Raw genomic sequence first — 14,069 nt, 5'->3', positions numbered from 1 at the left:
TTTCTCTGCAGTGCATAAAGAACTGACTTAAATGGATGAGAGGCCTTTGACTGATAGGAAAGCTACCTTACATTTGGTGCATTAAAAGTTCAGCTGTCTTATTTGAAAAATAACTAATTTTCATACCTTTTCCAAAGGAACTATGCATGATCTATAAGAGTCCTTACACCTAGTAAATGTCCCCCACAGGGAAACATTTGAACATTGAATGTTTGGATAGCTTCATCTGGTGTTATTAGATGCTCAGCTTCCTAGCGAATAACAGAATTATGTATTATCATAACAAAGATAATAGAGAAGTAGTAATACTTGCTGTTTTATTAGCAGTAGTAGTAGCAACAAAGGTAAAATTGGTTATATCACTATTTGCTAAAACACTTAGAGCGTCATTTATCATTCGGAAATACAGTGAGGAACAGAAGTATTTGAACACCCAGCAATTTTACAAGTTCTCCCACTTAGAAATCATGGAGCTGTCTGAAATTCACATTGTAGGTGCATTCCCACTCTGAGAGACAGAATAAAATAAAAAAAATCAGAAAAATCACATTGTATGATTTTTAAAGAATTTATTTGTCTTGCACTGCTGAACATAAGTATTTGAACACCTGAGAAACAGCAATAATTCTGGCTTTCAAAGACCTGTTACTGTGCCTTTAAAAAGTCAACCTCTACTCCACTCATTAAGCTAACTTAGTAGCACCTGTCTGAGCTCTTTAAAGACACCTGTCCACCCCATAATCAGTCAAACGCCAACTACTACCATGGGCAAGACCAAAGAGCTGTCAAAAGACACCAGAGACAAAATTGTGGACCTCCACAAGGCTGGAAAGGGCCACGGGGCAATTGCCAAGCAGCTTGGTGAAAATAGATCAACTGTTGGAGCAAGTGTTAAAAAATGGAAGAGGCTAAAGACGACTGTCAGTCTCCCTTGGACTGGGGCTCCATACAAGATATCACATCGTGTGGTATCATGGTTTCAAATCATGCATTGCACGGAAGATTCCCCTGTTCAAGTAATTACATGTCCCGGCCTGTCTGAAGTTTGCCAATGATCATCTGGATGATCCAGAGGAGGCATGGGAGAAAGTCATGTGGTCAGATGAGACCAAAGTAGAACTTTTTGGTCTAAAATTCACTTGTCGTGTTTGGAGGAAAAAGAAGGATGAGTTGCATCCCAAGAACACCATTCCTACTGTGAAGCATGGGGGTGGTAACATCATGCTTTAAGGGGTGTTTTTCTGCGAAGGGGACCGGACGACTGCACTGTAGTAAAGAGAGGATGAATGGGGCCATTTATTGTGAGATTTTGAGCAACAACCTCCTTCCCTCGTTTGAGGTTTGACCTCTGTAATTGCAAACAAAGGCTTCTGTGCCAAATATTAACACTGATTTTCTCAGGTGTTCAAATACTTATGTTCAGCAGTGCAAGACAAATAAATTCTTTAAAAATAATACAATGTGATTTCCAGATTTTTTTCAATTCTGTCTCTCAGAGTGGGAATACACCTACAATGTGAATTTCAGACCCCTCCATGATTTCTAAGTGGGAGAACTTGCAAAATAGCAGGGTGTTCAAATACTTCTGTTCCTCACTGTACGTCTAAATTAGGCGTATTTCAGATGCAGATTGCAGCGCAACAGCTAGTTGGCAGGCCCGTCTCATTTGCCATTTTCTATGCCTGTTTCAGGTGTAGAAAAAAGGTCTAAATGTAAGACTGCTCATAAGCTGTCTTACATTTAGAACTGGCTTCGGAAGCGCCGAAGTTATGGAGAGGCCTGCGCCTCTTAATAACTTTGGCGGAACCACTATTGGCTTAGGACTTTATTAAAGGGAGTCTTTCACGCCGATTGACCCTATTAACCTATTAACAGAATTATGTCCACGGCATTCCCCCTATTAAAACTGTTCTTACCGTTAGTTCCCTGCTAGCATCATTCGTCCGAAAAACACTTTTATTCCGTATGCAAATTAGGCTGTGAAGGTGCCCAGGGGCGGCCTTGCAACGGCTGGTGCCCAGGCCCCTGGGTCATTTTCATACCAATTCACTCCCCCTCCTCCGCTTCTGCCCGCCCATCCGCCGCATCTGCCCGCCCTTGGTCTCTTCTCTATTTTTCCTCCTACGGTCCGTAATCCCGCGCATGCGCCGATGACCGCGATATCTGCGCGTGTGTGCATTGAATGACCACAGTCTGGCCGGGGCATCACAGTTTACTGTGCGCATGAGCCGGCCCGGGCCTAACTTACGTTCTTGCCGTGATGCTGTGATCACGGCAAGAACGTAAGTTAGGCCGGGGCCGGCGCATGCGCACGGTAAACTGTGATGCCCCGGCCAGACTGTGGTCATTCAATGCGCCCGCGCCGATATCGTGGTCATCGGCGCATGCGCGGGATTACGGACAGTAGGAGGAAGGATAGAGAACAGACCAAGGGCGGGCAGACGCGGCGGATGGGCGTGCAGAAGCGGAGGAGGGGGAGTGAATTGGTATGAAAATGACCCAGGGGCCTGGGCGCCGCCCCTGGGCACCTTCACAGCCTAATTTGCATACGGAATAAAAGTGTTTTTCGGATGAACGATGCTAGCAGGGAACTAATGGTAAGAACAGTTTTAATAGGGGGGATGCCATGGACATAAGTCTGTTAATAGGGTCAATCGGCGTGAAAGACTCCCTTTAAGACCGACATCTAAAACGCAGGTCTTAATAAAATGTGCCCCTTAGTTCTGTTATAATGATTATCTTAAATAAGGCAGTTGTGATGCTACAAAATTCTTAGGTTCTAGAAAGTGTAAAAAGTTAAGTGCATAGAATACAGACATTCACTATCCAATGGAGTTGCAAAAAAATATCTTTTAAGACTGTGAATCTCCTTCCTCTCAGCTGTTATGGGTCCAGAGATAGTGTATGAAGCAGTCAAAGCTTTTAGTGCTCAATGTTAGTATAATGGAGCTCATTTTTAACTTTGATGTTTCATATATCAGTCTAAAATGAAAAAACTAAAATTGATGTGAATACCAAATTTATTTAAATATATACACCTTAATACTTTTATTCATATTTGACTGTTCTAAAGTAAGAAAAATATATCTATGACTGATATGAGCAGGCGTAGATTTAAGCCAATGTGTTTACCATTTTATGCTTTTAGTACTGTATATTAAAATCTGTTGGTTTTAGTCCATGCCCCATATTGGTAAACCATGACTACTTTTCTATCTTTTGGCAAGCACAATATGAAAAGTTTACACAGTTTGTGACTTTCTTTTGGCAAATTATTTTTGCATGAATGGCGACATAAAAAAAAAAACTGTTGATAAAACTGTTGATAAAAAGAAAAAAAAATGTTACAAAGTGCACCTTATAAAGCTACAACTTGTTGGAAGTACACTGGATATATAATTGTTAAAAAACTGTAATATTGGGTTGCTGATTACTATAAGTAAATTATGTAGTTAAAAACTGTATAAGGCCTCATGCACACGACCGTATTTTTTTGCGGTCCGCAAAACGGGGTTCCGTTTTTCCGTGATCCGTGACCGTTTTTTCGCCCGTGGGTCTTCCTTGATTTTTGGAGGATCCACGGACATGAAAAAAAACTCGTTTTGGTGTCCGCCTGGCCGTGCGGAGCCAAACGGATCCGTCCTGAATTACAATGCAAGTCAATGGGGACGGATCCGTTTGACGTTGACACAATATGGTGCAATTTCAAACGGATCCGTCCCCCATTGACTTTCAATGTAAAGTCAGGAGTTAATATACCATCGGATTGGAGTTTTCTCCAATCCGATGGTATATTTTAACTTGAAGCGTCCCCATCACCATGGGAACGCCTCTATGTTAGAATATACCGTCGGATTTGAGTTACATCGTGAAACTCAAATCCGACAGTATATTCTAACACAGAGGCGTTCCCATGGTGATGGGGACGCTTCAGGTTAGAATATACTAAAAGAACTGTGTACATGACTGCCCCCTGCTGCCTTGCAGGTGCTGCCAGGCAGCAGGGGGCAGCCCCCCCCTGTAGTTAACACATTGGTGGCCAGTGCGGCCGGCCCCCCTCCCTCCCCTGTAGTTAACTCGTTGGTGACCAGTGGGCCTTCTCCCCTGCCTCCCCCTCCTAATTAAAATCTCCCCCCTTTCACTGGTGGCAGCGGAGTGTACCGATCGGAGTCCCAGTTTAATCGCTGGGGCTCCGATCGGTAACCATGGCAACCAGGACGCTACTGCAGTCCCGGTTGCCATGGTTACTTAGCAATTTGTAGAACCATTATACTTACCTGCGAGCTGCGATGTCTGCGATGTCTGCATCCGGCCGGGAGCTCCTCCTACTGGTAAGTGACATGACCTGTCACTTACCAGTAGGAGGAGCTCCCGGCCGGATGCAGACATCGCAGACATCGCAGCTCGCAGGTAAGTATAATGGTTCTACAAATTGCTAAGTAACCATGGCAACTGGGACTGCAGTAGCGTCCTGGTTGCCATGGTTACCGATCGGAGCCCCAGCGATTGAACTGGGACTCCGATCAGTAGACTCCGCTGCCACCAATGATAGGGGGGAGATTTTAATTAGGAGGGGGAGGGAGGGGAGAAGGCCCACTGGCCACCAACGAGTTAACTACAGGGGAGGGAGGGGGGCCGGCCGCACTGTCCACCAATGAGTTAACTACAGGGGAGGGAGGGGGGCCCACTGGCCACCAATGAGTTAACTACAGGGGAGGGAGGGGGGGGCGGCCGCACTGGCCACCAATGTGTTAACTACAGGGGGGGGGCTGCCCCCTGCTGCCTGGCAGCACCTGCCAGGCAGCAGGGGGCAGTCATGTACACAGTTATTTTAGTATATTCTAACCTGAAGCGTCCCCATCACCATGGGAACGCCTCTGTGTTAGAATATACTGTCGGTTCGGAGTTTTCACGAAGTGAAAACTCAGCTATGAAAAAGCTTTTATGCAGACTGATCTTTGGATCCGTCTGTATAAAAACTAACCTACGGCCACGGATCACGGCCACGGATGCCAATCTTGTGTGCATCCGTGTTCTTTCACGGACCCATTGACTTGAATGGGTCCGTGAACCGTTGTCCGTCAAAAAAATAGGACAGGTCATATTTTTTTGACGGACAGGATACACGGATCACGGTCTCGGCTGCAAAACGGTGCATTTTCAGATTTTTTCACGGACCCATTGAAAGTCAATGGGTCCGCGAAAAAAAAACGGAAAACGGCACAACGGCCACGGATGCACACAACGGTCGTGTGCATGAGGCCTAAGGCTCAGTGTCCATTGTTCCCCAGACAGTCAATAAGCTTATTTTTTTCAAAGATTAATCTTCCGATTATCTCTCTACCCAAGAATTGACTAATTGACATGGCTTGGTGTACAAACAGAGAGATTTGTGGGCATGGTTATCTACTGATATATCTGCTAAGTCATTCACTGATATATTATATTGTGGCACATTTTGAAATGTTTATATATATAACGCTGACATTTTATGCATAACTAAAACATGAAACATATCAAGTTGAATGTAAATAATGGGCTGTAAGAAATTCACAAAAATGTATATAAAAAGCTTTTATCCTGTGTATTACACAAACAGACATGTTGGTGTCATTATGTTCAAATACATGCACAACAAGGCTTCTTCAACCATGTGGAATCTTGCTCTGGGAAACTAAATTGGATTATACTCTAAAAATACATATAGAGAGAGCAGAGATGGAGAGACTGAAGCTGCATTAGTACAGCAGCAAGACAAGTAAGTTAGATTGGCAGCATATCTCATTATAGAGTTATAAAAATGTACTTCTTTTTGTTAAACTAAAGAAATATAATTGTTTGGACCAGTAATTATAACCTCAAGGCATTTGCAAGGGTAGAGGAACCAAAAATAACCTCTTTTTGCTGAGGCTTAGGGACTGCACATGACTGGATCTGCCACTAGGGCTCTGAAATAGATAATGAAGAAGCAGCGTAGATGCTGCAGGAGGCTGAAGAACCTGGGGCAAGATAATTAACCTAGATTGCTGTGGAACCCTTGAGAGTAATTCCTTACAAATCTGTGATGCACAACATAAAATAGTACACATGAAAATACAATATAAAATTAATAAAAACATAGTACCAGACACAGATCTAGTGTATGCAGTTTGTGCACACAGTGTTGAGTCAGGCTGTAACATATTCAGTGCCATCTAGTCAAGATTTAGTCCATATTTATAGAATTTGCTACAGGGAAGAACACTCAGCTATGAAAGATTTTGGGATCATACACAGATGATGTCTGTCAATTATGACAAAAGCTTATTTATAGAAGTATTCTAAACATGGATGTATCTACAGTATATGCTATAAATGTCTACTAGATGTGGGTCCTAAATATGTATATGACAATAACCTACTGTTTAAATCATGTTTTTATGTTAGACATTTTTTTTTTTTTTTCTTTTTAGAGCGACCCATGTCCTATGACCTTGGTCTGATGACATACAACCGAGGTCTACATAGCATTGACTCTTGATTACTTGTTTTTCATTATAAGCAAATGTTTGCTTACAGGGATCAATGTTCTTCCCTTACTCTACAACATATATAGTCCGAAGCTAGATTGCTAGTTTATCCTGTCTGAAGTCTAACTCACTACACACCAATAAAAGTAAATCTCTCATAGGAGACAGTGTATTAAAACTACTAGCTTCACACGTGCACTTCCTTTATACCAGAATTTTGTGATATTTATGTATTACTCATGTTCTGCATCCCTCTGTTTGTGTAAATAAATAAAAAGATATTTGACAAAAAAAAATTGTTGGTGTTTTTTTTTTATTTTCCATGTCCCTATCAATGTAAACAAATATACAGAATTCTTCAATTTTCACAATGACCATTAGGCCTAATAATAGGTCAGGATTTACTGTCTTGTACAGGTAACTGTTCAGTAGCTATTATCATTATAAGTAATACCTCTATGAAGATAACACAACTTCCACCATTCACAATAGGTGATATCACAACTTACCTACTCCATCCTGACCTCTTCTGCACCGGTCACAGAGCATGCCTAGAAAACTCTCCCATAGAAGTCAATGGGATCAGCTCCTGTCTATTATGTATATGGCTCATGTAGTTGCTCTCAAAAGATTGGAAGTCTCAAAGGGGTTATCTCATGAGTAATGTAAAAAATTAAAATAAGACATCATATAGCACTAGTGATTGGCAGGGGCTATTTTCGAATTTGCGATATTTCACGAATATTTCGTAGAATATTCGTTATATATTTGCAAATTTGAGATTATTTTATTGAATGCGAAAAATCTGTAATGTAAAAATTGCGTAATGCGAATTTGTAACGCAAAATACAGGCGTGGGTCACTTTGGCTACATTTTTCAAGCTAGTATAAGTTTCCTGAGACTGGAGAAAATGGTTGGCCCGGCAGAAAATTAGAATAGCTTTATATGCAGATAGAGTCAAGTGCTCCAATATATTCGCGATTGCGCTAATTGGCAGTGATCAGAAAATGTATATATATATATATATACTACGTGCAACTTGACATTTTAGCAAGTCTGACTACAGATTACTGATTGGTGCACTAAGTATTGTTGTGAACTTGACATTGCTTCCTTCTCATTGGCCCACAAGCAAGAAGCAGAGAGGAATCATGTGTTCAGATGGAAAAAAAATGCAGAATATTCGATATAACGAATATATAGCGCTATATTCTAAATATTTGCGAATTCTCGAAGTGGCAATATTTGCGATAAAAATTAGCTATTCGAAAATTCGCTATATAGCACATGACAATCTCTTTCTAACAAAGCTAGAACCAACCCTGTACCTCACATGGATCCAGAGATCTCCCCATTCATTGCTCTGCTAGATGTATATCAAACTGAAAGCTCAAGGGGAGTGTCTTTTTCTGCTGCAGCTATGGGGGCGTGTCTCAGTTCTCCCTATCACAGCTCAGGAGGCAGATGAAGGCTGAAACTGAGCATGTGCGACCTTCTCAGTGAGCAGGTCAACAGAATAAGAAAAAACAAAGAGCAGGTGGTGCTCTACAGAATGTATTGAATAACTCAGTGGCTATGCTAAATTTTTAATTACACGCAATTCAAAAAGTATTCAAATCCAGGTGCTGGTTTCAAAACTTTAGAATATTTTCACATGACAACCTCTTTAACATATTTTAGGCCTAGTGGTGAGTGTGAAAATTATAGGATCATGTACATTTTTTTTATACAGATAGTGTCATATTTCCATAATTAATTTCATAAAAATAAAGGGAGTCACTTGAACCAATAAACTGGAGACATGGATCTCTCCTTATCTTTTTTTGTGAGGGGCACATAGATAAAGATAACTTGAACTGTTCCACGTTTGCAAAAATGATCCAATCAGCCGACAAACAAACTTTTGCTAATTTCTTGGCTGATTGCTGCCTCATTTACAGGGGTCAATTATAATTGGCTTGATCATTGGCTTGTGTAAAACAGGCTTATGGTACTTTCACACTCGTGTTTTGTGCGGATCCGTCATGGACGGATCTGTTCAGATAATACAACCGTCTGCATCCGTTCAGAACGGATCCGTTTGTATTATCTGTAACATAGCCAAGACGGATCCGTCTTGAACACCATTAAAAGTCAATGGAGGACGGATTTGTTTTCTATTGTGCCATATTGTGTCAGTGAAAACGGATCCGTCCCCATTGACTAAGGCTACTTTCACACTGGCGTTTTGGCTTTCCGTTTGTGAGATCCGTCATGGCCTACATGCCCTAATGTATTCTGAATGGAAAAGGATCCACTCAGAATGCCTCAGTTTGCCTCCGGTCAGTCTCCATTCCGCTCTGTATGCGGACACCAAAACGCTGCTTGAAGCGTTTTGCTGTCCGCTTGACGAAACTGAGCCAAATGGATCCATTCTGGCACACCATTGACTTTCAATGGTGTTCAAGACGGATCTGTCTTGGCAATGTTACAGATAATAAAAACGGATCCGGTTGTAATTTTTGTAACTGATCCGTTTTTGCAGATCCATGACGGATCCGCCCAAAACGCAAGTGTGAAAGTAGCCTTACATTGTGTGTCAGAACGGATCCGTTTGGCTCAGTTTCATCAGATGGACATAAAAATGCTGCAAACAGCGTTTTGGTGTCCGTCTCCAAAGCGGAATGGAGACTGAACTGATGCAAACGGATACATTCTGAGCGGATCCTTAGAATGCAAACTGATCCATTTTGGACCGCTTGGGAGAGCCCTGAACGGATCTCACAAACTGAAAGCCAAAATGCGACTTAAAGGGAACCTGTCATGTGGATATTTGATTATAATCTAACTAATTATATACAATCATTAACTACTAAAAAGTGCCTTAGATGTATTCACTTACTGGTGTGACAGATGGTTACCTCATAATATACACACAAAGATGCCACATGCCGCATGCTAATGAGCTGATTTGAGTCCGGCGTGATGTCATTGAGTCCAGCGTATATTTAATTCAGAGCTATAGCCACTCCCCTGCCCACCTGCTGCTGGTTCATATGGAAACAAACTGTCATTCAGCAGCAGGTGGGCGGGGAGAGTCAGGAGCTCATGAATATTCAGGACTCATCATTATCAGCTGGAGCTTTTCAATACAAGATGTTGGCAGATTGACTGGGTCAATTAAAGAAAGTGACCCAGAATTGTGCTAAGAGAATCAGTCACTTATTTATGATGCCCTTAGTTAGGACACCATAAAACTGGTGACAGGTTCCCTTTAAAGGAGTTGTCCTGGATCAGAAAAATATGTGTACCAAAACAGCAGTGCAACTGTCCATAGGGAGTTTTTGATATTGCAGCTCACAGTCCCATTCACTTCAATGGAGCTGAGCACTGATACCAGACACAACTCATATCATGTTTTTCTAGTCAAAGACAACATACGTGTGATCGTGAACATGATGGTGAAAGGAGCAGGGATAATAGAGGGGAAACCCAAAAGATCATAAGCTTTATTAAATTATTTAATATACCATTGCACAATATGTGCTGTACGCCTGCTTAATGAGAACCTAATACCAGAACTTGCCATATACTATGACTATGATTTCTATCAGGGATATGTTATACTGATTTTCAATTTATTGTAATTATACATGAACATTTGAAAAAAAAACACTGATGGATATACGTAAAAAGCTCATTATTAAATTGAATAGTTGATCTGGTTGGTTTTATTCAATCGTAAGGAGAGATTTGCTTTTTACATGTCATTATACATTTTACACTGGTAGAATGTAATGTAACAAATATAAATCTGAAAATCTTATAAGAAGGCACTGGGCCTTGGGCATATGCTTGTGAATAAAGGGCAGGGAAGACAGATTAGGGAGGAGTATGCCTTAGGCTACTTTCTCACTCGCGTTTTGGGTGGATCTGTCATGGATCTGCAAAAACGGATCCGTTACAATAATACAACCGGATCCGTTTGTATTATCTGTAACATTGCCAAGACAGATCCGTCTTGAACACTATTGAAAGTAAATGGGAGACGGATTTGTTTTCTATTGTGTCAGAGAAAACGTGTCCGTCCCCATTTACTTACATTGTGTGCCAGAACGGATCCATTTGGCTCAGTTTCGTCAAGCGGATAGCAAAACGCTTCAGGCAGCGTTTTGGGTCCACCTCCAGAGCGGCATGGAGACGGAACGGAGGCAAACTGATGCATTCTGAGTGGATCCTTTTCCATTCAGAATACATTAGGGCAAAACTAATCCTTTTTTGAGAGCCCATGACGGATCTCACAAACGGAAAGTCTAAATGCGAGTGTGAAAGTAGCCTTAGGCTACATGCACACGACCGTATGTGTTTTGCGGTCCGCAAATTGCGGATCCGCAAAAAAAAGGATGACTTTTCGTATGGCATCCGGTTTTTTTTTGCGGATCCGTTTTTTATGCGGATCCATTGTAATAATGCCTATCCTTGTCTGCAAACTAGAAAAAAATAGGACATACACAATTTTTTTTGCGGAGCAACGGAACGGACATACTGATGCGGACAGCACACGGTGTGCTGTCCACGTTTTTTGCGGACCCATTGAAATGATGGGTCCGCATCCTATCCGCAAAAAAAACGTAACGGACACAGAAACAAAATATGGTCGTGTGCATGAGGCCTTACAGATGTGAACTTACAAGTGCAACAAAAAATCAAACCACTCTTAACAGAATGAAGCAAAGAGTAGCAATTCCTGGATATTAACTCGATTGTGTATTTTCAGTTACCATAAAGCAAACTTCTCTCCTGATTGAAAAATTAGATATGTTTCACTGACACTACAAGCCAATAATTCCATTTTAATGATAATTGTGTCCATATTTTGTAGTATTAATGAGCAGTAATTCAATATAATTACAATTTACTGTGCTTGGTTATGTTTAAAATAATTATATGACAGCATGTCTTTATTTTAATATAAAAATAATTATATTTTCTCAAGTGACTTTGATAAAGAAGAGACATCTGAAATGGTAAACACTGTATATTGCATAATACTGATAGCATTTTATTGGGGCAGTTTTCCATTCAAATACAAGAAATGTAATATAGTACTTGGTGTACGGTGCCAGCTAATTACTGGTAATGCTACAGAAAAGACCCTGTCAACTAAATTAAAGGAGATGTCTAATCAGACAATAGGGGGCTAGGATATGCCCCATTGTCTTATAGGTGCGGGTCCCACCGCTGGGACCCGCACCTATAATGAGAACAGAGCCCTGAAAGTGGTGGAGGGCATACTGCTCATGCACATTCCTTTAAGGGAGATAATGTTATGTGGTAAAGCTTCCTGACTTCATGGTTTTCCAAAACTGATAATAATGCTTTGAAAAATGTAAATGATAGAAATTTCTGATATGCATTGAAGTTATTTGAGCGCACTGCAGAGAATTATGATCCATCAGTTAAAGTATTGCTGAGATTCAGATTGAAGGGTTTTCTGGGGGCCATTCTAACCAGGGCTGGATTAGGGGTGGTGCAAGCCCCTGGGCAAAAAACAATAACTGGTGGTTGGCCCACATAACTTACTTTTTTCTTCTTCAACACTATCATAGGTCAGAAATAGGCTAGATTCAAAATATACAAGCCAGTAGTTAGCTATACATGTTTTCTTCTATTGTTAGACCACATGTGATCAGGATATACAGCAACCATCTCACTACACAGAGTATTGATTATTAGTAAGGCAGGAGGACACAGTCTGGCTTCATGGGATGTGGGCATATGTCTGTGTGTGTGTGTTGATGCACCCAGAAATATAATTTGGAGGCCTTTGTGTGCTGCGTGGATGTCTTCTGCTGCCCCCTTCCTCCAAAGACCAACTGTATTTTCTCTGTCCAACATGTTGGTAAGTGCTGGCAGTCACACTATGGCCTCTTACGTCACCCTTCATTAAGCAAGATGTGGAGGATAGGTAAGGCACAGTGCCAAAGACAGCCTACTCGCATGCTCTTACCTCTGTAGGCTCTGGTGAATGGCTGCCCTACTTCTAGGGATGGATTAAGTGTGTGTTAAAACATGTAGTGGGTCATTTACCATAACCCCCTATGCCAGAAACTGGTGTAAGAAAAAGTCACAAATCCATAGTTTGCAACTCTTTGGACTTCAATTTGCCTAAATTTAGGTGTAAATGGCATTTCTACACTCCCCTCGCCATTTCTGAAATGAAAGAGTGGTGGGGGCAGGGTGGGGTCATGTTGCTCGAACCATCATCTCTGACACATTCACTGTCATTTACACCAGTTTCTGACATAAATGATGATTAAAATCTACTCTATCTAGGAGCTGGCGTAGATTTTAGTTTAGATGCATGGAGTGCTGGAGGATTCGCCTAGTTTATGAAAAGGCCTGCGCCTCATCATAAATTAAGTGCATCCTTTGGTGGCACAGAATATATGAAGGCTGGCGTAAATAACACCTGTAGTCTCCAGGTGTTACAGACTTGAATATGATGTGCTGCCCTCCGATGGAATGATGGGCTCCATCTGAGATCCCATTATTTGTCTGGTTTACCAAGGCTTTTTAGTGCTTACTTTGCAAATAGATATTTTAAATGTATCCAATTAAAATACAAGATGCGCTTAATAGAATGAGTCATATACCTGTTTTGACTGACCTAGATTTAGGAAATGCACAGAAATACCAGTAATCCCCATGAAGCAGTGCAACCTATTAATACACATACATTTATTCTGTATTCAGAATGAGTAATGAGATAAAGATGGATGAAATGCACTTTTTACATGCATTTACTCTGAAATTGCAGATAGCATATAAGTATAAGGTTGTGATGTATCATTACAAGTACAGATGGAAAAATCTATTTTATTTTCAATGCATTTTGTCATTAGTTCCACATATGAGGGTCATTAAAGGAGGCAATGTATCATACAGAATACAATCTATTATTTTTTTTGCAAATCGCAAAACGATGAAAGCTGGTAGGAGGAATAATGTATATACAGAGGCAGGTATTTATGGTGTAGGTTTAAAAACACCAATAATTACTGGTACTTTTAATTGTTAATATTACTTAGGGTTCTTTTTTACTGCAGAAGGGGGATTTGTGCATTTTCTCCAATGCCTACAATGTGGAATAAAACTGGCACTGAAAATTTACGAAAAGTCATAATGGTATGGCAACATGATTCTGCTCTCAAAGAACTGATTCTTAAAGAAAAGTAAAGTAATGCTATAACAGAGAGACAGCTTTATAAATGGAGTAACATTCTCAATTCTGCACACACATGGAATAACTAAAATCAGGTGTGAAAAATTGTATTACAGTCTATGCGGTACCATTATTTCCATAATTCATCAATATCTTCACCTAGAAGGGGTCTTATTGTATTTTAATAATCTATTATGATATATGTAGACTGTACGGATCTATCCCATAATACCCTGCTCATTGCCTCAATGTCATAAAGCATGCTGTGTGGCTGTAAACTACTGCAAGGTTATGGAAACCTCTGGTCGTGACAAATAATGTTTGCAACAGAGGACAGAAGCTCCAAAATAGTTTA

This window comes from Bufo bufo, chromosome 1 (assembly GCF_905171765.1).
Source record: "Bufo bufo chromosome 1, aBufBuf1.1, whole genome shotgun sequence".
NCBI classification, from domain to species: domain Eukaryota; kingdom Metazoa; phylum Chordata; class Amphibia; order Anura; family Bufonidae; genus Bufo; species Bufo bufo.
The sequence above is the reverse complement of the archived record's forward strand: the minus strand, read 5'-3'. Positions refer to the sequence as shown.